At 48.6% G+C, this 23,781-nt stretch overlaps 1 long non-coding RNA gene across 1 annotated transcript; it reads left to right on the top strand.

Annotated features, from left to right (window-relative positions):
* The first annotated feature begins 455 nt into the window (after positions 1-455).
* LOC114685763 lies at positions 456-15,837 on the top strand. The gene is made up of 8 exons (XR_005090724.1): positions 456-698; positions 3,033-3,050; positions 6,878-6,883; positions 7,645-7,653; positions 10,082-10,090; positions 12,187-12,213; positions 15,277-15,333; positions 15,820-15,837. It is a non-coding gene; the product is annotated as an uncharacterized LOC114685763 (long non-coding RNA).
* The last annotated feature ends 7,944 nt before the right edge of the window (positions 15,838-23,781 follow it).

The raw sequence follows: 23,781 nt of genomic DNA on the forward strand, positions 1-23,781 counted from the left end.
TTAAGAGCGCTGGCTGCTCTTCCAGAGGGCCTGGGTTCGAGTCCCAGCACCCACATGGTGGCTCACAACCATCCTAACTCTGATGCCAGAGAGCTGACACCCTCTTCTGGCTGCTGAGGGTCCTGAATGCATGTGATGTACAAACATGTGTAGGTAAAACACCCACACTGAGCTAGCCGGTCAAGCTTTATTTATTAACATACAAATAAAATATCACCACATTTCAGCACAAATAAAATATCATTTAAAATGTTAAATTTAAAAATATCGTGTTAAAAAAGTTAAAATTAAAATGCAAAAGTCACGGTTAGCTACAAATGTCACCAAACAAGATGTTACATTTGGGCCACAGGAAAACGAGCAAGTGGGTACAACATGTAATCATCATAGAGTGCTGCTTTGAGATAAATATCAGGTGCTAGTGGAGGGGGGGGCAGTTGCTGGGCCAGCAGCTGGGGGTGTGGGCAACGGTCTCACCAGCTGACTGCCTCCGGGTAGCTGGAGGGCATGTGTAGGCAGGGAGTTTTGCCTTGAGAGCCCAGGAGAGCAGTGAGTGAGCAGAGTCCTCTTGAGCCTCGAAGGAGAAGGCCAGGCACCCTGCCCAGGCCCCACCATGTGCAGACTGGAGCTGTTTCTGAAGAGGTCCCTGGTGGTCCTCCTTTTCCTGGGCCTGACAGAGGCCTGCATTCCTCGTGAAGGTAAGGCTTCCACCCAGCCCTCGCCTCTTCTCCGTGGCATCTTAGGATGGGGAGGCCACTCAGGCTGGATTCAGTAGCATTTCTGAGGTCTACCACAGGCTTCCGTGCTTTGGGCTTAGGCAGTTCCTTCTCTTTTCCCCTGGGGAGATGGCTGCAAGAGTCCTGGGTTGTCGGTCTTGCCCTTCAAGATACCGGTGGCTTCATGAGTTTCTAGTTTGTGGCCTTACCCTTGGAGGTACTAATGTCTACCCCTGGAGATGAGCACACTGTGTGGTTCTCCGTAAGTGACCTATTGCCACATGGGAGAGAGACCCACCTGTCTGTGTCGGTCAGTTTCTTGTCCTCATCTGCTCCTCGTTAGTCACAGACTCTCCTGGACGGCTTTGCGTCACTGCAGAGATGACATTTGTGTAGTGGAGTCACCAGCCCTGTAGCCAGAGTGTCAGAGACGCCGGTCCTTTACAGCATAAAGATACCAAAGGCTACACTGGAAAGACTCAAGCCCTGTCATAAACCGGCACTGTTTCCTCCACTACCAGATCGGCCGTGCTTTCCAGTTTTAGTTTGTACTCGGTGCTGGGGACAGAGTTGGGGAGAGGTGTGATCCTCATGAGGAGCAGATAGCCACATCCCTACAGTAGGGAGCTGTAGGTAAGACCATTCCGGAAGAGTGACGTTTGAGACGAGACTTCAGCAGGAAGCAGGAGCTAGCCAGCTAAAGTGGTTACACATTACTTCGGGCGGACGGAACCGCATGTGCGCAAAGATGGTGGGCTCGAAGACGCCGAGTGCCTTCGAGGCTCTGAGAATAGTCAGCGTGGCAGAAAGATGGTGGGTAGAATGAGCATGGTGGGGGAGGGAAGGGTTCGAGGAAGAATAGAGAGAATGTGGGGACCAGAACATACAGGTTATGGGGGTCATATGAGGCGTGTGGTTACATCTTCCTCCTTCTCTTTCCCCTTCTTTCTTTCCTTCCTTCCTCTTCTCCTATTTCAAAAGTTGAATCTGTCTGCCATCTATCTATCTATCTATCTATCTATCTATCTATCTATCTATCTATCTATCATCTATCTATCTATTATCTATCCATCTATCTACCTATCTACTGTCTGTCTGTCTGTCATCTATCTATCTATCTATCTATCTATCTATCTATCTATCTATCTATCCATCTATTATCTGTCTGTCTGTCTGTGCATGTGAAGGTCAGAAGGCAGCTTATAGGAGTTGGTTCTCTCCTTCCACCATGCGAATCCCAGGATAGAACCCAGACTATCCGATGGCTTTGGTGGGGACAGTACCTTTTCCTGCTGAGTCGTCTCGCCTGCCCTTCTTCTCCTGAATCATCAGCCTCTTCCTGTCTTTCATGAACTCCAAACATTTAAATGATTCTGGTCGGCTGGTCTCAGGATGTCTCCTGGACTGACTTTCCCTGAGGTTTTCCCATGGTTAGACTGAGGTTACACATTTGGGGCAAGAAGACACTGCAGCCACAGGTGCCCTCACTGGGGGTTATAGCCAAGTGATTGATAACGGTTTGTCTCTAGCCTATGATGTTCTCTTTGATCTCTCCGCTAAGGATGTCGGCAAACCAGGTTTCTCCACTACCTGTTACTATTTCCCTTCTTGTAATTGATAAATATGGGGGGGATACTTAGACTACACATACATACTCTTTCTTTTCATCTTGGCCAATTAATTTTAGCAGCCACCTGGAGATCTTGCCTTAAGATGGGATCGCTGGCAGTGGTGGCGCACCCCTTTAATCCCAGCACTCGGGAGGCAGAGGCAGGTGGATCCCTGAGTTCGAGGCAAGCCTGGTCTACAAATTGAGTTCCAGAACAGCCAGAACTGCACAGTGGAACCCTGTCTCAAAAAACAAAAACAAAACAAAAAAGGCGGAGTGGGGGGATTGCTATAGTGTCTACCAAATAGAACATAAAGATTTTCTACTCTCTTTGTCCATTTTTTTTTCTTTTTGGTTTTTTGAGACTGTTTTTTTTTGTGGTGGATGGATGACGGATGGTGAGTGGGTGAGTGGATGGCTAGAGGAGTGGGTGGGGAATCGATAGGTGGATAATAGGTGTGGGGGTGAATGGATAAGTAGATGAGTGGTAGGCAGACATGTGGAGATGGGTGGGTAGATATGTGGGTGAGCAGATGAGTGAACCTGAGGAACTTTGATAGAAAATGTGTGTATTAGCCAGCCTTCAAAACCATGCCAGTTGGGGTGGTCTTGATTATTGTAGTGATTTGAGTCTCGTGTCTAATTCTCTCCCTGCACCTGCTTCCCGGTCCCGTTGGAATCCACACGAATGATGCGTTTGCCTCCAGTCGCAATGGAAGAAAAAAGTAAGAGCTGTAGATACCCCATGTTTGTGCTCTCACAGGGGGCTCCTCTCAGATTCTGTCGGGTCCGAAAACCCTCTGGGAATTCTGGGGAAGGGCCGAGTGTGGCTTCAATCTGCCGTACACTCTTGGCTTGAGGGTCACAGAATAACTATTAGAAGTAAGCAGCTGCCAGGCATGCCAGTACCTGTAAAACCAGCACTCAGGAGGTGGAGGCAGAAGAATTGGAAGTTCAAGGTCATCCTCAGCTGCACAGTGAGTACAGGGCTAGCCTGTTCTACATGAGACCCTGTTTCAAAAAACTAGGCTGGCTTAGTAGAAAACATCTGGTTCTCACACCTGTAGCTATACCCAGGCTGTTATGATGTGTGAATTGGACAGAAGTAAATTAAAATGCCATCTCAAACAGGGAAGGAGTTCAAGTGTTGTGCAAACTGTTTCAGCCAGAATTCTCCAGAGAACTAGAAAGAATAGACTAGAGAGAATAAACAGAACATAACGGAAATGGAAGTAGACTAGAATAAAAGCAGAAACGAAACAGAATAAAAATATAACAAAAACAGGTTAGTACCAGGTAGTAGTTTAATCCCAGCACTCAGGAGGCAGAGGCAGGTGGATCTCTGTGAGTTTGAAGCCAACCTGGTTCACATAGTGAGGTCCAACCTTTACATAGGTTCCAGGCATCAAACTCAAGGAAAAGAAAGAAATAGAATAGAACAGGCTAATATAGGATAAAGTAGGAAATAGAATATAAAGATAGAATAGAACAGACTATGATAACCTATGATAAGAAATAGACTATACAGAATGGAATGGAATATACAGGGGTGAAGGGATTTATTTGGGATATTAGCTCCCTTGATGATGGAGACTAAGAAGGTACACAACAGAACATCCCAAGCTAGAGAACCAGGGAGCTTGGTAATGTGGCTCAGTCCAAACCTGAAGCCTCAGAAACAGACACCAGTGATTTAATTCTCAGTCTAAGGCAAAGGTCCATGGGCTCAGGGAGCCGCTGACCTAAGCCCCGCAGTTCCAAAGGGGCAGAACCTGGAGTTTTGACATCCAAGTGCAGGAGATGAAGTTGCAAGAGAACAAGGATGCTTCCCTTCTGCCAGCCTACCGAACAGCACACACATCCACCGAGTACCATCTCCTCCAAAACACACCTGCAGACACTCTGGGCCACACAATCCATGACACAAGGAACAGGGAGAGGCCTCTGAGACTATGAATACCCAGAGAGCGTGAGCCCTTGTCTTTAATCCTATGGCCTGGGAAAATTCCTAGTACTCAGGCGGACTGAATAAACAGAGATTGCTTTTCTATGCAAATATAAGGTAATGCTATTGTTTGGGGCTGAAAATAGAGAGAAGGAACCAATGGGAATTAGGCACTTAGCATGCTTTGAGCATGCCAAACACGCCATGGCACTCAGTTGCCAAACCCAGGTGGCAGAAGGATCTGAAGCCCTGCACTGTGCCGTCCATTCTCTGACTCTCTTGGGAGGAGGTCCATATGTTCAGTTCCGGACCCAGTGTGGTGGCTCAGTGGGCCAAGGCACTTGCCACCAAGCCTGGCCGCTTGAGTTCGACCCCCCGGGACCCACTGTGGAAGAAGACCAAGTCCTACAAGTCTTCTTGTAGCTGTGTGGTCGCTACACGAGTGTGTGGGTTCACGCAGGTCCGTGGAATGGAGACACAGGGGCATCTTAAGAATGAATTTAGCCTATCATGGCTGCAGGGGGGTCCAGCCTCGAAGGACTGAAGCCCTTTCCCTTCACCTAGGGCATTTTTATTTACTCCATTTTACAGTTTAGATAGTTAATTTCTGTACCTTCAAAGCAACCAAAAAGGAGCTCCCAGAGACCAAATGCCAAGTGCAAATTACTTGAATTATCAGGTACCTCGGTTTTCCGGGTTTCCTGGACCAACTTTTGCATTGGCCTTTGATCCTTGGGGACTCTCTGATCCTTGACTCTCAAATAAGATTCACATAGGGTGATAACAGAAACAAAAGGTAAGAGAAACAAAAGGTGTGGCTAAACAAAGGAAGGATTAGGGCTAGGTGCTGCTCTCTGGAGCCAGGCCAGGAGCTCAGCAGAAATGCTGCCACATCTTCTGCAATTTGTTTTATTTTATCCATTGTTATTACTGTGTGGGGGCACATCTTTTTGGCCTCCGAGGGTAAGAGGTCCACATGCAGTGCATTTATATACATGCATGTAAAACACCCATACGCACAAAATAAAAGTGGCATAAAACTCTTGTTAAAATATGGAGGTTAGGGGCTGGAGAGATGGCCCAGTGGTTAGGAGTGCTGACTGTTCTTCCAGAGGACCCAGGCTTGGTTCCCAGCGCCCACAGGGAGGCTCACTCCATCCGTAACTCCAGTTCCAGGGGATCTGACGTCCTCTTCTTATATCTGAGGGCACTACATGAAAGTGGTGCACAGACAGACAGACATGCAGGTAAAACGCCCACATACATAAAAATAAAAGCAAATAAAAATCTCAAGAAATGTAAGAAAACGGCCAGGCTGTGGTGGCGCACGCCTTTAATCCCAGCACTCGGGAGGCAGAGGCAGGCAGATCTCTGTGAGTTCGAGGCCAGCCTGGGCTATCAAGTGAGTTCCAGGAAAGGTGCAAAGCTACATAGAGAAACCCTGTCTGAAAAAAAAAAAAAAAGAAAAGAAAAGAAAAGAAAACGTAGGGTTAGAGGGCAACTTAGTGGAATTGGTTCTCTCCTTCTACCTTTACAGAGGTTCCAGGTATCGAACTCTAGTCTCCAGGGTTGCAGTGTTTACCCACTGAGCCATCCTGCCAGCCCATTTTCTTTTAAAAAACAAAGACTCACTGTGTAGTCTAGGCTGGCCTCAAAATTGTGGTAATCCTCCTGCCTCAAACCTCCAAGTGCTGAGATTATAGACATGAACCAGTATGGTTGGCTCAAATATATAAATCATAAAAATACTTTTTAAAATATTTCTTATAAGAACTAACTATTGATGATCAAATAGAGTTATAAAAAGTGCAAAAAATTGTTTGTGGTTATTTGAATAAATGGATGCAGAGTCTGCTCATATTGAGGGCCAGCTGCATGAATGTAGTGCTCTATCTATATAGATAGGTATCTGTTTGTCTCTAGGCATACATATATATGTGTGTGTGGATATATGTGTATATGCAAATATGTATATATGTAAAGCTAATTTTAAAAGCACAAGACTAAAGGAGGTGTCTTAGTCAGTGTTCTACTTCTGTGAGGAGACACCATGACCACAGCAACTCTTATAAAGAAAAACGTTTCATTGGGGCTGCCTTACAGCTCAGAGGTTTAGTCCATTATCATCAGGCAGGGAGCATGGCAGAACACAGGCAGACATGGCGCTGGGGAAGGAGCTGAGAGTCCTACATCTGGATCAGCAGACAGCATTTGAAACCTCAAAGCCCACCCCCAGTGACACACTTCCTCCAACCAGGCCACACCCACCCCAACAAAGCCACACCTCCTAATAGTGCCGCTCCCCGATGACCAGCCATTTAAATCTATAAGCCTATAGGGACCATTCTTACTCAAATTACCACAGGAGGGTTCTGGACGCTTTTGGCAGTCAGTGTTACCACCATTTAGACCTTTCTCAAATTATATGCGGCAAACTTTCTAGAAGCCCCCGGCTGTATAGCAGTGAGCATGTAAACCATTCCATGAAGGAACAAAGAAGTACATGGGGAGACCGAGGTAGTTTGCATGCATACTGACCCCACCCTCTTCTTCTCCCTCTGTTTTCCATGCTGACTCACTGGCTCCTGGTTCTGACTCCTCTTCCAGTCAAATGTAAGTCACAATCCCTCCAAATATAAACAAGGGTTGGGGTGGGGATTCAGCTCAGGGAGACGCAGGGCAGAGAGGGGCAAACACCCGACCATCACGTTTTGCAGGAGCAGACTCAGAGAACGCTCAACTTGAACATGGCCATTCAGCCTAGATCTGAAGGTCGTGGGGTGGGGATGGGATCCACCTTAAGGTCAGCCATTCTCTTAGATCTTGTAGGAATGGTGCGCGCAAGACAGGAAGAAAGAGTCATTGGTTTCCATGACTACAGCTTGATATTGGTGTCAGTGGGATCAATGAACTGACCCGGTTAAGAGCCTACGTTATTTGTACAAACAGGCTGGATTGTGTATTCACTGGTGAGTTTCAGGGCAGACAGGCTCTCTTCTTTACTGAGAAGTAACCATCTCAGCGTCCAGCTGAGAACAGAAGGTGACGGTTTTTCTGGAGACCATAGTCTGCTAATCTCCCGGAAGTCAAGTGGAACAGGGAGGCTTTAGATTCCTCACATAACTGGTACCCTGGAGTTCTCACTTCTGCAATAAACGTGTCTTCAAAGAGAAGCAGGAACCATAGGTTACATCAAAGCTCCCCATTCTGGTTCCTTACCCTACTGGGGAGAGGGGGGAATCTTTGTAGTGCACTGAGGGATGATGCACAAAGGATGACTTAACTGATTCCATATCCCTTCTCAACTTTGATTGGACAAATGTTCTCATTGGTCCTGGCTCACCTCCTCCTTCCCGATGCTCTCATGACTACAGTGCTGAAAGGTAAGGTCTCAACTTATTTCCTTCTCCCTCCATCTGTTCTAGGTGCCTTTGTCCCACAGAAATAATATCCGCTGACTTTCCACAAACATTTCCTCTCCCGTGTCTGCATCCTAGCTTCTAATCTAGGGACTAAAGAGAACTTGAGTACCTAGAATACCTCCTTTGATAGGATTCAAGCACCACTCTTTGCTCTCCAAAAATTCAATATTTTTTCCTTGGTCCATATGTATCTGGTTTGCATCTTGGTGAGAACAAGATCAAAGCAAACTCAGCCAAGAAAAAAAAGAGTAAAGAAAGAATTATCATCCGTAGTGATTTCCATGGCAGAGTCCTCCTCCAGTGAAGGAGTCCACACATAGTCCAATAGGAAAGCACATAAAGAAGGTGTATTCCCCAATATGCTTAGTCAAAGGTCCCAACTAAAGAAGGGATCATGGGAGACACATTGTGGGGCATGTTTAGCTCAAGGTCGTGTTAGAAAAGTTAAAGATGGCAGCCAGGGACACACCTGAGCACGTCCAGTTTGAATCACAAACCTGGTGGAGAGAAACGCTTCTGAGCATGCTCAGCTCGTGTTTTCAGATGATTGACAGGAACGTCTCTGAGCATGCTCTGTTTGCATCATAAAGACAGTGGACCTGAATCTTTCTGGTATGGTCATGTTTAATCATGACATTTTCTTTTTTCTTTTGTTTTGAGACAGGGTTTCACTATGTAGCCCTGGCTGACCTGGAGCTCACTATGTAGATCAAGCTGGCCTTAAACTCTCAGAGATCCACCTGTCTCTGCCTCCCAAGTGCTGATATTAAAGGCCTGCACCACCATATCTGACTAATCACAAAATTTTCACTGAACAACAGAGAGAGAGAGAGAGAGAGAGAGAGAGAGAGAGAGAGAGAGAGAGAGAGAGAGAGAGAGGTAAAGGACAGTTTGAAGGCCCTAAAAAGGCCTTCCTTGTTAATACAAGCTTCAGAATGGGACAGAAACAAAAGCCATTTGGCCAGAAAGCAAACTTTAGATCTACCTAGATTTAATTTGGTCAGACACATTCAAACAGAAAAAGTCACATGGGCTGGGAAGACAGCTCAGTGGTTAACGCATTTGCTGAAAGCATTAGGACATGAGTTCAGATCCCCAGAGCTTATAATAAAGCCAACAGGCATGGTATCCCAGCTGATATTCCCACCTCAGAAGGCAGACATTAGGGATCCCCAGATCAAGCTGAGGTGAGCCCGGGACCTCCTTCTAGAGTCATCAAAGAGCAGCCTTGCCTTTCCCTCCAGCATGGCTGCAGGCCATGGACTGCTGTGCTCAGCTCACTAAGGTCTCTTCCAGTCTGCTGCAAAGGGACTCTTGGGGCTCTCACAGGGACTCTTGGGGATCTCACAGGGACTCTTGGGGCTCTCACAGGGACTCTTGGGATCTCAGAGGGACTCTTGGGCTCTCACAGGGACTCTTGGGGATCTCACAGGGACTCTTGGGGATCTCACAGGGACTCTTGGGGCTCTCACAGGGACTCTCGGGGATCTCACAGGGACTCTTGGGGATCTCACAGAGACTCTTGGGGATCTCACAGGGACTCTTGGGGCTCTCACAGGGACTCTTGGGGATCTCGGAGGGACTCTTGGGATCTCACAGGGACTCTTGGGATCTCACAGGGACTCTTGGGGCTCTCACAGGACTCTTGGGCTCTCACAGGGACTCTTGGGGATCTCACAGGGACTCTTGGGATCTCACAGGGACTCTTGGGGATCTCACAGGGACTCTTGGGGATCTCACAGGGACTCTTGGGGATCTCACAGGGACTCTTGGGGATCTCACAGGGACTCTTGGGGATCTCACAGGGACTCTTGGGGATCTCACAGGGACTCTTGGGGATCTCACAGGGACTCTTGGGGATCTCAGAGGGACTCTTGGGATCTCACAGGGACTCTTGGGGATCTCACAGGGACTCTTGGGGATCTCACAGGGACTCTTGGGGATCTCACAGGGACTCTCGGGGATCTCAGAGGGACTCTTGGGGATCTCACAGGGACTCTTGGGGATCTCACAGGGACTCTTGGGGCTCTCACAGGGACTCTCGGGGATCTCAGAGGGACTCTTGGGGATCTCACAGGGACTCTTGGGGATCTCACAGGGACTCTTGGGGATCTCACAGGACCCTTGGGGATCTCAGAGGGACTCTTGGGACTCTCAGAGGGACTCTTGGGGATCTCAAGGAACCCGAGTTTTCATCTCTGACCATGCATCATGACTCATTGACCTATTGTAGATTACACTTTCCAACATGTCCCCAGCCCCCAGCATCTGATCTTGTTTGTCACTTTCTAATTATGGCTTTGTCTCTATGACCCATCTGGCTCAATGTCCTGCATGTCATCTGTGATCTCGGCCACCATGTCACCTCTCCCGGTCCTGCTGCCGTCAGGAATTGTGGGTAAGTATATGAGTCACATGGACAATGTCACGGGCTGGGAAGTTCAATGTAAGACTTTGAGCAAGAATTTGTGGGCTGGAAGACAGTGATGGTGCATACCTTTAACCCCAGCACTCAGGACGGAGGTAGAGGCAGGATCTCTGTGAGTTTGAGGCCAGCCTGGTCTATAGAATGAGTTCCAGGACTATGGGCTACATAGACCCTGTCTCAAAAAAATTAAAACTGTGGACTGCACTCAAGGTTGTCTTTTGACCTCCAACATGCACCATGGCGTACACACACACACACACACACACACACACACACACACACACACACGCATATTTTTAAAGGGGGTTGACAAGATGGCTCAGGGATAGAAGTGTTTGCTTCTTGATGACCTGACCTCTTCCTAGAAACACATGGTAAAGGGAGAGAACCAACTCCAGCAAGTTATCCTCTGCCCTCCATGCACGCAGTGTGGTATAGGCAACTCCTCACTTTTAAAATAAATCAGGGCAGGGGCTAGAGAGATGGCTCTGTGGTTAGGAGCACCTACTGCTCTTCCAGAGGATCTGAGTTCAGTTCCCAACAGTCACATCCAGCAGCCCACAACTGCTTAAACTCCAGCTCCAAGGGATCTGTCGCCCTCTTCTGATCCCTGTGGGCATTGCACTCACATGCACATACCCACACACAAATAATTAACACTTTTCAAAATTAAATCTTGGAGGTGAGGGGAATGACAAGATAGATAGCTCCTCAAACAGCATTGGAGGTTGACCTTTGGCCTCACTGTGCATACACATGCATCTGCATACACCTGAGCACACACATACACATAGAAAATTGGTAAGATTTTTAGTGTGTGTCATACTCAGATGGTAGAAACTCAAAGATGGAACTAATTCAGAATGTGTTGGGGGTCATGGTCATGTACTGCACGACAACCATATGTTGGGCCAGTGATGAATTGTCTACACTCCAGCAGACGCTAATACCACATATCAGCGCCATAACCCAAACCTCAGTTTGAGGAAGTCCATTCCATGATGCTTGCACAATGATGAAATTGCCTTCTGACTTGGTGTGCAGACCGCACTGGAAGCAAATGATGCCTGATGACTGAACTGGGACAAGGAATTGAGACTATTTAAGGAAATTCTGAATCAATGGTTCTCAACCTTCCTAAAGCTGAGACCCTTTAATACAATTCCTCATGCCATGATGACCCCCAACCATAAAATGATTTTCATTGCTACTTTATAACAGTAATTTTGCTACTGTTATGAATTGTAATGTAGATACCTGATATGCAGATGGTCTTAGGTGACCCCTGTAGAAGTGACATTTGACCCCCAGGTGAGAACCATTGCTCTAAATCATGTTGATGCTAGCTGGTGGGTGGGTTTTCCTTTTCTTCATTAGTTAAAGAATGAGAAGACTCTCTGTGAGTTCGAGGCCAGCCTGGTCTACAGAACAAGCTCCAGAACAGCCAGGAAAAGAGCTTGGCACACAGTGAAAGTACATGGCCGATGTTGTAGATTTATCAGGTAGAGGAGGGACTCTGAGAAGTGCAGCAGCTCTAAGGGGTTTTATTTAGGTTTAGGGTCTCCCACAATTCTCTATCCTGTTTTCTGCTGATCTGAAGTTGTCTATATGTGTCCCTTCCACAGCAGGGACTGAGTCTCTGTCTACTCTACGTCCACAAATGCAGAAATGCCCAAATGCTTGACTGGCTGGGGTCAGAGTAGATTTCCCAACTTCCTTTGTTCTTGAGGTGTAACAGGTCCAGAGAGATGCACCTCGTGTGAGGGAAAATGGGCTGCATCCCAGAGAAAGAGGAACTGCTGAGGGGTGAAAAGTCACAAAGAAATGGAAACTTATTGCCTATTGTTGGGGGCAAAAAAACATTTAAAAAACCTAACTGAACTTAAATGCTCTACGTCCTGCCATCCTAAATGGCCTTGACCTCAATACCTAGGGCACCATAGCTGCACTTCCCCCAGAGAGCTGGCTGAATCCGTCGGACTGGGAAAATCCATTCATTGTGGACTTTCTTTCTGTTGCAATTGCTGTGTGTGTTAACAACATTTTGTTTTTGTCTCCTTCCTCAGGGCTGATGAGCAGACTGTCCCCGGATGGTAAGTATGGATCTATGTCGTTCGCCCACAGTCTTTGCTCTTTCTTGTCAATGGGTGATGCATACCTAGTGAGGTCACAGAATGTCTCATGTATCACCCAGTTCCATGCTTTGTTTATTTGGCTTTAAATTTAACTTTTTTTTTTGGGGGGGGGGGTTTTGAGACAAGTTTTCTCTGCGTAGCTTTGGAGCCTGTCCTGGATCTTGCTCTGTAGACCAGGCTGGCCTCGAACTCACAGAGATCCGCCTGGCTCTGCCTCCCAAAGTGCTGGGATTAAAGGTGTGTACCACCACCACCCAGCTTAAATTTAAATTTAAAAAATATTGATTTTGAAGGGACGCTTGTGCCGAGATATGCATGGGGAGGTCAGATGAGACCTGGTGGGAGTTGGTTCCATGGTTCCACCATGAGGGTCCTGGGAATAAAACTCAGATCTTCATTCAGACTTGCTAGCAAACACTTTTACAGGCTGACCTATCTTGCTGTCCCAAATGTTTTGATGTGTGTTTGGGATGGGTAGGGGGGAGGGGAGTGAGTATACACACCTGTGCATGCATGCAAAGGCCAGGGGAGGACACTGGGTATCCTGGTCTGTCTCTTCCAGTCTTAGTACTTCCATGAGACAGTCTCTCACTAAACCTGGAGCTCACCATGTTTAGGTTGGCTCAGGCCAGCAAGTGCCTGGGATCCTTCTCTACTGTATCTCCCTGGTATTGGGAGGGAGTTTGAGGCCAGCCTGGTCTACAGAGCGATACGTACAGGTGCAGGTGGCCTCAGCCAGTTCTTTATATGGGTGCTAAGGATCAGAACTCAGGTCCTCATGCTTGCCCAGCCAGAGCTCTTACCCCCCATCTCTCCAGCCCCCTGCCTCTGTTTTTGGCCAAATATCAATCTTATGTGGCATTAATAGCTGTAATGGTAGATATTATAATATATATCCATATATGTGTATATATGTATAGACCAGTGCTTCTCAACTTCCTGATGCTGCGACCCTTTAATACAGTTCCGCATGCTGTGGGGGGTCCCCAAACATACAATGATTTCATTGCTAATTCATAACTGTGAATTTGCTGCTGTTATCAATTTTAATATAAATATCTCGTATGAAGGATAGCTGATATGTGACCCTCCCCCCAAAATGGGTCACAACCCACAGGTTATGATATGGTTGGACAGTATTCCTTTAACGTCTGTACAATCAGACTGGAGTTAGAGCAGGTAAGGTCAGAGTCATCGGGGACAGAGTAGCAAGTGATCAAAATTCAGCAACAGACGGGCAAAACGGCTCAATGAGCAGTCACATTCTGCCAAGCCTGATGACCCGAGTTCAATCCTCAGGGCCTACATGGTGGAGAGAGAAAAGTGATTCCTTCGAGATGCCCTCTGATCTCCATATGTGTGCCACAATGCACATGCGTGCGCGCGCGCGCATGCACACACACACACCTATTAATTAAAATGAAATGAAAAGATACAACAAACTGTACTACTTCACATCTGTAACTCCAGCACTTAGGAGGCACAAGAGGGTCATAAGTTCGAGGACAGTCTGGGCTACACAGGGAGTACCAGGCTGTATGTGTTATGTTTCTCATGGCAGTGACAGAATACCCCGAGCTTAGCAAAATAAGGGTTCACCCAGCTTACAGTTTGAGGGGGTAGCATGGTGGGGAAACTGAGGCAGCTGGGTGTGTTGCATCCACAGTCAGGAAGCGTAGAGTGCCAACTGCAAGCGCTTGGGTCACATACTCCTTCTCATTCACCCATGGGACGATACTGCCCAAAGTCAGAGTGGGTCCTTCCAGGATCAGTTAATTTTGTCTAGAGAATCCCCTACAGACATTCCAGGAAAATAGTCTCCGACATGATCCTAGGCCCCCTGAAGCAGACAATATAAAACTATCCTAAGTCGAGCTGGGATTTGAAATCCTGCCGAGAAAGACCAAGAAAAGAAGTTAGTAAGCACCTTATGAGCTAATGGATTTTCAGATCATCTGCAGGTTTCTTTATTCCTCTCTCAGAGGAGGAGAGACCAAGCCATGCTATCATAGTGTGTGTGTGTGTGTGTGTGTGTGTGTGTGTGTGTGTGTGTGTGTGTGTGTGTGTGCCTGTGCTGCCCAGGACATCTCCAGTTTTAACAGTGACATCTCTCATTCTGGAATCTTTTGTATTAAGGTTGTTTGTTCTATTCTGATTCCCCTTCTCTTCCTTTTTTTTGAGAGGTCTCCTGTGCAGCCCAAGCTGGTCTTGAACCCCCAGTCTACCTGCCTCTGCTCCTGAGTGATGAGATCACAGGTGTGCACCACCTGAATATGATTCCGTTGTGTATATGTGCAGTGTGGACAGGTGTGCACGTTAGTGTGTGCGTGGGTGTGTATATCCACACACACTCCCGTGGAGGCCAGAGGTCAATGTTGGCTGTCTTCTGCAGCCACTCTCCACTTGAGTTTTTCTTGAGACGAGCTCTCTTCACTGAACCTGGAGTTCACTTTCTTTTTATTTTTTAATGTATTTGTTTTTAATCTTACGTGTCTTGGTGTTTTGTCTGCATGTATGTCTGTGAACCAAGTGCATGCAGTGCCCACAGGGGCCAGAAGAGGGCATCAGATCCCCCGGAGCCGGGAGTGAGAGGCAGTTGTGAGCCACCCTGTGGGTGCTGGGAACCGGAACTTCTGTCTGGCAAAGCAGCCAGTGTTCTTAACTGCCTTTTCCAAGCTTCCCTGGATTTGTGTTTGTGTTGAGGAAATGGAGGAAGAGGGTCACACAGCTAGGAGACGAAGGAGCTAAGACTTGAACACGAGTCCTCTTTGTTCGGCAGCACCTCCCTTGTTCTCAGATGCAGTCTAAGATGTTAAGATTGCTCACGTGTCTTTTCACCACCCAGCTGTAATTGTGTCTCTCGGCCCCATTTACAGCTGAGTTCTTTCCAGACAGAACCATCCCCACACTCTTCCCCACATCTGGAATAATTTTTTCCTTTCCCTTCCAAGTTGTTTTTTTTTTTTTATTTTTTATTTTTTATTTTTTTCTCCACTCAGCTAACCCCTGCTCATCTTTCAGGTTTCAGACAAAACATCATATCCTCCTCCAAGACGCCTCCCCTGGTAACCACTCCAGGTCAGCAGCCACCATCCCTTTATAAGTTCCCGCCGTGTCCTGCAGGTTGACCAGAACACTACTCACACCTCTGTCCCACTTCACAAGGCTTTGGTCCCCCTCCTCTGCGAGCTCCTGGGAAACAATGGATACTGTTCACTGGGGTGATATTGTCTCACCCAGATCTTGCTCAGGCCCAGGACGCAGCAGGTGCTCCGTGAATGTTTATTAGGAGAGAGAGTGGTTGCGGACTTGAGTCCTGTCTTACCCTGTAAATTCAGAGAGTGGAGTTGCCCACCTTCTGATAGCGTTCCCATCTCTGGTCTCTGACTGGTCGGGGATGCTTATTTGGTGGCAAAACTATTTATCTCTCTCTCTCTCTCTCTCTCTCTCTCTCTCTCTCTCTCTCTCTCCTCCCCCCATACCCACCTTCACGCCCACCCCTCCCTCTCTCCTCGTCTCTGCACCCCCATTGAACGTGGCTACATTCATTCTTCCTCCTCACAGACAGGACAGAAGAAGAAAGTAAGTACTTTTAAAGTTATGACCCCCAACTACCTGCCCCCTCCCCACCCCGCCCCTGACCCCATATCACCAGGGATTGAACTCAGAACTCATGTATGCTGGGATGGTGCTTTACCACTGAACCACACCCCCAGATCCTCACTGGGGGATTCTAGACAAGTGCTGTACTCATGATGAGCCATACCCCGGAAGCACTTTTTACATCTATTTTCAAACCAGTTCTCACTAAGCTGCCCAAGATAGCCATGACTTCAATTCTGTCTCAAAATAAAAAATAAAAACAGAGAATAGCTCAGTGGCAGAGCCCCTGCCTAGAATCCCCCAGTGAGGGGCTGGGGTGTGGTTCAGTGGTAGAGCCCCTGCCTAGAATCCCCCAGTGAGGGGCTGGGGGTGTGGCTCAGTGGTAGAGCCCCTGCCTAGAGTCCCCCAGTGAAGGGCTGGGGTGTGGCTCAGTGGTAGAGCCCCTGCCTAGAATCCCCCAGTGAGGGGCTGGGGGTGTGGCTCAGTGGTAGAGCCCCTGCCTAGAGTCCCCCAGTGTGGGGCTGAGGTGTGGCTCAGTGGTAGAGCCCCTGCCTAGAATCCTCCAGTGAGGGGCTGGGGGCGGGGCTCAGTGGTAGAGTGCTCTGCTAGCATGCACAAGGCCCTATATTGAGTTCCCAGTACCACAACAACAAAGTTTGCTATAGCAAGTAATTCACAAGTTAGAGAGAGAAAAACCAGAGTAGTTTGGGGAACTCTGTCCAGACAGGACAGTGGGGCTGAAGGACAGGGGACAGAGGGACGATAATGCAGATAGGATGATGGATAGGTCACAGCAATTCCGTTGATTTAGTTGGTCCAGCCCACTGCCAAGTCCGTGAATGTACAAAGTAAGTATACTGGATGTTTCTGATTGGCTGAGCCAAATTCTTCTTTTCTCTCGTCTGGGGCAGCTTTAGTTTCCCTGACTGAAATGCCCGAGGCTGGAAGTGTTTCAAGTTTCAAACATTTTCAGAATTGTGGCCATTGACATGGACTCTCCCCATTCAGCATCTCCCACCCTATATCTCCAAGTCCGATCCGTACAGCTCCTAACTCCAAAGCTGGATGTGGTGGCTCTCACTTGTAATTCCAGCACTTGGGAGGCCAAGGCGGGAGGACTGGCTGGATTCCACTCTGCACAGTGAGTTGGTAGGTAGATCAGGCTAGCCTGGGTCTATGGACTGAGAAGACCCTATCTCAAAAATTAAAAACAAATGGAGGAGGGAAAGAGGACTCAGTGGTTAACAGCACTTTCTGCTCTCCCAGAATACTCAAGTTAGGGTTCCAGCACCCACCTAAGACAGCTTCCAGTTGCCTGTGACCCTAGCTGGCCTCTGAGGGCATGCATACGGCATCTGCTAACACAGACATACATACATAAATGACAGTAAAATAAGCCTTAAAAATAATAAAAAAACAAATCAAAGGGAAACTACTTAAGAATCACATTGGCACTCAAAAAGCTTGTCACTGGAGCATTTGGATTAGGGATGTTCAGCCTGTGCAGGCGTTGATGGGAAATAGCTCAGGTTAGACTTGATAATGCCCACAGATGAGGTAAGGCTGAGGCCAGAGGAGAATGGTAAGGCTGCTTGGGGATCCTGCAGACCTGGTCTGCTCTCTGAGTTTGTTCAACAGAACACAGGAATACTCCCAGAATACTCCCAGCACTCTTTGAAATATTTTACCAGGAAAAAAAAATGGGAGGTACCAGGGGCAGAGGTACTAATATTCATTCTATTCTCTTTCCTTTTCTTTTCCACACTGACCACTTGATTCTGCTTCCAATCTGCCCTCCAGTGAAAAGTAAGTTATTTTTCCTTTTACAGTTAATGTCCTTTGGTGTTTGATGGAATAGTCTTAAGTAGCCCAGGCTAGCTTCGAACTCCATATATAACCAAGGACGACCTCAAACTCTTGATCCTGTCTCAGCCTCCTGCCTAGAATCCCCCAGTGTGGGGCTGGGGTGTGGCTCAGTGGTGGAGCCCCTGCCTAGAATCCCCTAGTGAGGGGTGGGGGTGTGGCTCAGTGGTAGAGCCCCTGCCTAGAATCCCCCAGTGTGGGGCTGGGGTGTGGCTCAGTGGTAGAGCCCCTGCCTAGAATTCCCCAGTGAGGGGCTGGGGCGGGGCTCAGTGGTAGAGCCCCTGCCTAGAATCCCCCAGTGAAGGCCTGGGATGTGGCTCAGTGGTAGAGCATCTGCCTGGAATCCCCCAGTGAGGGGCTGGGGGTGTGGTTCAGTGGTAGAGCCCCTGCCTAGAATCCCCCAGTGAGGGGCTGGGGTGTGGCTCAGTGGTGGAGCCATATACAGGCATATACATATACAGTGCTGGCGTTATAGGTATATACCACGGTGCCTAGCACAAGAAATAATTTTTATAGTTTTTCCCTTCCGGTTGGTAACTTGGGTGTTTCCAGATACTTGGAAGGAGGGGGAACAAGAAAGGAGGGAGCCAGGCATGGTGGTATATGCCTATGATCCCAGCCCGCTGGAGACTGAGGCAGGAGGGTTGGCCGCTCAAGGCTAGCTTCAATTACACATTGAGTTTGAGGTTAGCCTGGGCTATATGAGGTTCCACCTCCCCACCCCAAAAAAAATAGGAAGAAGAGGAGGGAAGAGGAAAGAGAGGGGAAGGGAGGAGAAGGGAGAGGAAAGAGAAGAGAAAGCTGGTTTTTGTGTTTTTTTGCTTTTTTTTTTTTTTTTTCCCGGGGAGGAGGGCAGTTTCAAGACAGGGCTTCTCTGTAGACCAGACCGGTCTTGAACTCAGAGATCCTCCTGCCTCTGCTGGAATTAAAGGCGTGTGCCACAAACCGCCCACCCTGCAAGAAAGCTGTTTTCAGAGCTACCTGTGGAGGAGACTCAAGGTGGCCCTTCAGGCTCCACTCACTTCCTGGGGCTGCATGGAGGGGTCCACAACTTTGAGCAGATTCTCCAATCTCCCCATTGCCCTACAGCATGGGACAGCAAGAGTCATGTGTGCTTATAGGTAGAAAACAAAACAAAAAACCAGGAACCAAGCTTTTCCTCCCTCACTCAGGGAAAGAGAAAAGGATAGAGATGCTTTTCTGATCCCCTTCAGGTACTGGAGGATGAATCAATCCTCAGGGGAAACCGGGGCCAGGGGATTCCAGTCATAAGGATGAGTGTGTCTTAAAACATCAGGTCACAGACGATCCAGCATCTCTGTATACAGCCTCACCGGTGCATTTGGACTGGACTGGATGATATTTCCACATCCAGTGTGGGGAGGGCCTCTACTGAGGATGCTCTGGGCGGGATGAAAAGGCCAGGCATCGTTAACACCTTTTTCCTCTCGGATCTTCACTTCCGCTGGTACTCAACAACTCCACCTGGATTTTCCTGTCCTCGATGCTTCTGTTTCAACAGTATTGAAAAGTAAGTTTACAGTTTTCTTCTTTTCATCTGCTTCCCCTTCTAATTCTTGCCCGGAGGTCCGCCATCTGCTCAGGGACTATCGGGAGTGGGGGTAGAGTGGGACCACCATTACTTCTGTCTTCAAAAAGGCAGGTGTGGAACAGCCAGATAACTCAGAGGGAAAAGCCTGAGTTTGATCCCTAGTATCCACATGGTGGAAGGAGAGAATTGACATGTTGTCCTCTGACCTCTGCGTGCATGCTGCGGTGTACACACACACACACACACACACACACACACACACACACACACACACACACCAGTAAATAAATACAGTGTAACTAGAAAGATTATAAGAGAGGCTTAAAGAGATGGCTCAATGATCAAGAGCACTTGCTGCTCTTCCAGAGGATCTGAGTTCAGATCCCACCCACGTCTGGTGGCTCAGTATCTACTTGGAACTCCAGCTCCAGGGGATCTGATGCCTTCTTCTGGCCTCAGTAGACACCTGCACTCACACACAAACAACAACAACAACAACAACAACAATAATAATATTAAAATGGGATTCTGGGGAAGTGACTCGGTGGTTAAGAGTGCTCGCTGTTCTTTCAGAAAACACAAATTTGATTCCCAGCACCCACGTTGGGTGACTCACATTCACCTGTCATTCCAGATCCCTGGGCTCCAGTGCCCTTTTCTGGCCTCTGTAGGCACTTGCAGACACACACACACACACACACACACACACACACACACACACACACACACACACATACACGCTGGAGAGGTGGCTCAGTGTTGAGAGCACTGGCTGCTCTTCCAGAAGACTGGAATTCCCGGCATTCACATAGCCTCTCACAACTGTCCATAACTCCAGTTCTAGAGGACCCAACACCTTCCTTTGCCCTCTAAAGGGCAGCAGGCATACACGTGGTACACAAAAGATGCAGGCAAACACCCACACACACGTGAAATAAAATAAATAAATGTAAAGATAATAATACATTTTCATGCCCTGGCTATCCCTTCTGTCCTCCATCACTGTCAGATTCTCACTGACCTCCAGATCTCTTAGGCCAATCCCGTCAGTTCAGCTCTGATCTCAGGCCCACTGTCCTGGGCTCTGAGCACAATCGGTCCCTGTCTCCCACCATCTAATGTTGGGATTTATTTCTCCCTCCTGTGGTCTCCTCTCTCATGGACCCTGGACTCATCACTACCTCCTGCCTTCCGGGCGGACCACAGAGATCCTCGGTAAGCACCTCATTCTGTGGGGGCCAAGGCCCTCTTTCTATTGTCTTGTGTGCCAAAGCAGGGGAGGAGGTGGGAACCTGAAATGTGGTGCCAGTGGGTGCAGGCCTCCCGGAAAATTCAGGATCTGTGATGCAATGGCCAGAACCCACGCCGGGAGTGGTGGTGTACACCTACAATCCTGGTGCAAGGAAGATACAGACAGGCGGATCTCTGGGGCTCATGGGCCAGCCAGCATAGCCTATTTGGTGAGCTCAAAACCAATGAGAGACTCTGTTTCTAAAAATAAGATGGACAAGCCCCTGGCAAATTACACCTGGGGTTGACCTCTGGCCTCCATGCATGCGGGCATGCATGCCTGTGCACATGGGAGAGAGAGAGAGAGAGAGAGAGAGAGAGAGAGAGAGAGAGAGAGAGAGAGAGAGAGAGAGAGGAGCAGGATGCTTCAGCAGGAAAAGTCACTTGCTGCTAAGCTCGCTGGCCTAAGTTAGATTCCCAGGTCCCACACGGAGGAAGGAGAGAACCGACTCCTGCACGTTGCCCTCCGACATCTGCATGCTTCTTAGAACATGCTTGTGCTCACAGTCACATGCATAAACATATATACACCAGTAAAAATAACAACGACAATAATAATAATGATGAGAGAAAGACAATGGGTGTGCTGGGCACTGTGGCATACCCCTTTAGCCCCAGAGGCGAAGGAAGGAAGATCTCTGTGAGTTTGAGGCCAGCCTGGGCTACATTGCAAGTTCCAGTTCAGCCAGGACTGCCCAGTGTGACCCTGTCCCCAAAGAGAAAGTGTTAAAGAATATGTCCTAGACATAACACACCTCCCCAGTGAGAAATTACTACACCACCTAGAGATTAATACGGAAAAACTCTTCAGTGAGTCTGAGTGGTTCCGGCTCATTGCGTAGAGGGGAGCCAGCTCCGAACAGAAAATCCTGTCAGTTTACAGAGCGCCACAGCCCCGAGTTACATTTTGAGCAATGAAAACATGTTTCACAGAGACAGAAAGGCCAAGCTTTGGTCGTTTGGACAGATGGGGGGAATTACAGTATAAAATACTATCATAGTCATCTTGAGATGAACGGGCTGCTTTGCCAGGCAGCTGTCATCCAGGGTCATCCTGTCTGCCTGGCAGAATCACAGTCTTCTGGGCAGGCGAACTGAGAGCTCCTTTAGCTAAGCGCTGCTTTGTGTAGCTTAATATTTATTTCCTAAGCAAGTTTAGTAGATGCAGTGCATCATCAACTTATTATTCCCAGTTTCTCCTATATCTAAAGGGAGGGAGGGAGGGAGGGAGGGAGGGAGGGAGGGAGGGAGGGAGGGAAGGAGGGAGGAGGGAGGGAGGAAACAAGCAGGCAGGCAAGCAAGCGAGTCGGTCAGAATTCTGCAGGGCCCGTTAGCAGACAGGGGTTGGTGAGCCTGGGGCCCTGTTGACCTGAGTTCTCTCTGGCTACCTTTGTGATTCTATTTGCACGTCTCTGTTGCCTTAGGTCTGCTGAGCCTCCAAGTGCTGAACGGTGAGTTGGTGACTCCATCCTCTTTGTTTCTGAATATACAGAGCGATTAGGTTTGGGGGTTGGAAGAGCCTCTGGATGCCACCCAGCCCTGCGTCCCTCAACCCCACCACCCTTGGCAGGATAACCATATAACATCGCGTACTCACCAACAGATGCCACTTCACGTTCCCCTCTGCGCTGAGTTATCTTCTAGGTGTTGAGACAGAACAGGGAACACGGCATGCGAAACACGTCCTCAGCTGCTGCTGGCAAGCGGAGCGAGGTGGTGCAGGCCTGTGATGCCAGCCCTTGGGAGGTGGGCACAGGAGGGTCAGACCTCGAGTTCAAGGTCAGCTCGCACTACGTAGGACCCTGTTCCAAACAAACAGACACACACACACACACACACACACACACACACACACACCATCACCGCCCACACACGCACCACACACACACACACACACACACACACACACACACACACACACCATCACCGCCCTCACACGTACCACACACACACACACACACACACACATACATACTGCCACTACCACAAGTACCACACATACCCCCACTGTGGGGGGCCAGCCCCCACTTTTCCCCCCAGGGTACTCCTGAGCAGGGAGAAGTAAGGAATATGTAGATGGAAATATGGAGGAGAGAGACAGATAGAAACACAGGATAGCTCAGGAGGGCCTGGGTCAGAACCCACCAGCCCCTTCTTTCTCTTCTAAAGGGCTACTTATAGAAATGCTGGGGGGGAGCAGAAGACCTCCCCCCAGCACAGCCAAGTGCAGGCCATCCCAAACATCTGGTGACCACGCATGTGGTCAAGCCATCCCCTAATGCAGTCCTGCTGTGTAAAGCAAGCTCAGCTCTCACCAGGAAACCTTTGTGGAATCCCACAGCCCACATACACACAGACCCCACACCATACACATACACACACATACCACCATCACCACCACCACACACCCCATACATACACTACATACACACAGCCCCCCACACACGTATACTACAACCACACATACCCCTACATACACACAGACCCCACACCATACACATACATGCACACACCACCATCACCACCACCACACACCCCATACATACACTACATGCACACAGCCCCCCCCACTACACACACACACACACACACACACACACACACACACACACACCATACACCACACACATTCACCAAATAAATAAATGTAATTTTAAAAAACAAAACCAAGCACACAAATGCAGCTAGTATTCTGGCGAGAGGGGAACCAGGGGCCCAAGAAGCCGGCTCAGAGCCTGAACACTACTCTTCTCCAAGGAGAGGAGGGCAGGGCACGTGAGAGCCCAGTGTGTTAGACGGTGCCAGAGGGAAGTGATACCTGAGCCAAGTCTTGAAAGGACAGGGGGGCCCACATACATGTGCACGTCGTGTGCATTTGTGTGCATGCATGTGTATCTGGGAAAAGGGCGCTTCGTGCACAGGGATAGCGTGTGTGCAGCCTGGTAGTACAGTGCCAGAGTCCAGGGACACCAAGGAGGCCAAGGGAGGTCCCCTTTTACCCAACGGGCCCAGAAGCATCATTTGCAACTGGATCCCCATGCAGTCCTTAATTTTCCTTTTTTTTCTTCCCTTCCCCCTGCCCCCCTTCTTCCTCTACCCCCTCTCCTCCTCTACTGTCTTTTTCCTTCTTAGAAGAAACAAATGACTGCCAAGAAGAAGGTGGGTGGGGCTGTGTGCCCGTTCCGTTCCCTCCTGTGGGCGGTTAGCACCTTCCCTCT

The sequence above is a fragment of the Peromyscus leucopus genome, chromosome 1, assembly GCF_004664715.2.
Source record: "Peromyscus leucopus breed LL Stock chromosome 1, UCI_PerLeu_2.1, whole genome shotgun sequence".
Lineage (NCBI taxonomy): Eukaryota > Metazoa > Chordata > Mammalia > Rodentia > Cricetidae > Peromyscus > Peromyscus leucopus.